The sequence below is a fragment of the Loa loa genome (genome assembly GCF_000183805.2).
Source record: "Loa loa unplaced genomic scaffold supercont3.199, whole genome shotgun sequence".
In the NCBI taxonomy this organism is placed as follows: Eukaryota; Metazoa; Nematoda; class Chromadorea; order Rhabditida; family Onchocercidae; genus Loa; species Loa loa.
Window position 1 is genome coordinate 95,677 of NW_018108379.1, and position 2,487 is coordinate 98,163.

Consider the following 2,487-nt stretch of genomic DNA (forward strand, 5'->3'; position numbering starts at 1 on the left):
CTAAAATCATTCTTATCATTAATGATAAGAAAAGTTGATTGGGTAAGAAATGAAGGAAACGAAAGATGTTTTAGAAAAAAAAAAATTGCAAAATATTTTAAAAAACTTAATTTATTGCATGCATTAAAGGATTGATTAATGTGTTGTACTATAACAATAATATAATTTAAAAATTAAAAATAAAAACAAAAAAAAATTAGACTAAACAAATGGAGGAATACCTTTCCGTTTTTTTTTTTGTTTTTTTTAAAAACAAATATAAATTCAAAATCTAAGAGTAAATGATTTCCTTTTTTTTTAAATTATTAAAATAAAGGTTCAGCAAGTTTAATTATAATTGACCACCATGTATAAATGGATAAATAATCTGGATTTGCTTGAATTTAATTCGAATTTCCTCATTTCAAATTAAAATTTCCCTTCATTAGGAATTTATCATTGTCATTGCTTACAGCTTTTTTTTTTTTTTTTTTTTGTTTGATTATGAAATGATTCGGCATGTAAGATAAAACAATTGATAATTATTAAGCAGATAAATGTAATTGTACAATTATGATTATATGGATTACTGTAAATTTCTTGAAGCATTACACATTCAGGAGTAATTTTGCGCAAATAAAGTTTGTGAAAAATGAAATGTGACAAATCCGAAAAGGAATGAAACGGAATATGATTGATACAATTCATCAGAATACCGTTTGATAAGGGAAAAAAAAGAAAAAAACAAAATAAAATCAAAATTACAAGTAACAATAATTGTGATCGTTGATCGAATGATAAACAAAAACACATAGATCTTATCATATCATATCACATATAACAGGGAAAATTGCCGTAAACAGTTACTGATGATAGATTGCAGTGATAAAAATTTAACTGATATTTTAAAATAACTTTTTTCTTTTCTTAAGTAATCAAGTTTTATTTTGTAAATTCGAAAATTTGTTATCGAATGTTATGGTAGAATTAGTTCGAATAAGGAAGTTGTCACTTATATTTTCATTGTTCATATTACAAAGAAAATCATTATTTCATTTTATATTTAATCTTATCATTTATAAGAGTGATTCATTGATAACTTATTGTTCATAGCTTGATAATTATGATTAGATTATGAGAAATTGATTAAACAATTTGATATTCATTAATAATATTTATATACGATCTCGTAACATTGATCTTTTGAATGCATGATGATAATTATGTAATGGTTTTAATTTATCAAACTTTAATTTATCAAACGTATTTATTGAACGTAAAAAATTTTTTGTTTTGTTTTTCTTTTCAAATTTTTTTTTTTTGAATTTTAATTTTTTTATGTGAAGAAATTTAACCAATTTTTTAACCATTATCATAATTTTAATCGTAATGTTTGCATTAATTTTCAATTAAATTATTATGATAATATGGAAAATTATTAATCTTTGAGTGAAAATTTTCAGCAAATATGAATTTATCAATTATCAAAAAATTATCATTGAAATATTTTAATATCTTATATTAAAAGGAATCATTGAATATTATCATAATAACATTAACATCATATTTATAGAGTTAAAAAAAAAAAAAAAATAAAAAGAAAAGGAGAAAGAAATTTAATGTATACATTAATTTAGCACAATATGTCTACACAATGAAGCAATTAATTATTACTGATAAATAGCTAAATGACTGATCTTATTATCATCCTGTTATCGACCACTATCATTTTCATTCATATATCTCTGATAAATAACTCAAATGATTGATCTTATTATCATCCTGTTATCAATCATTATTATTTTTATTCATATACCTCTGATAAATAACCCAAATGATTGATCTTATTATCATCCTGTTATCAACCATTATCATTTTCATTCATATACCACTTCCTCATAACAAATTACTCCCTAAAATTTCCTATTTAATCTATGATAGCAATAAATTATTCAAATTTTGAATTATAATTCAAACATTCACATCGCATTATAAATATATTTGTGTAGTAGTGTGTCCGTGTCTGTGTGTGTATGTGTATGTGTGTGTATGTGTGTGTGTGTTTGTCTGTCTGTCTGTGTGTGTATGCGTTTGTCTATCTAAGTAAATAAAGAAGTAAAAAACTTGTCCGGTTTATGATACAACAAACGATGGATTAAATATTAAAATTGTCATTTCAATATCTTCGCGACAGACAAAATGATTGACCATTTTTGTATTTGTCGCTTAATCAATTCATACGACATTTGTATGTTTCGTTTGATCAAAAATTCATACGATAAATAAAATTTGTCTGAAAATTTTTTTCGCTCTTTTCATTCCTTTTTTTTTTTTTTTGAAGCCAAACTTCATCAATGATATTTATTGTATAATTTGAAAAAGTTCCAAAAATTTTATTGTAAATCTTGATGAATCATCGAAATTTCTATGGAAATTTATTTTATTGAAATTTACGAAATTTTTATGAAAAATTTTTTTCTAAGAAAGAAAAAAAATGAAATGAAATTT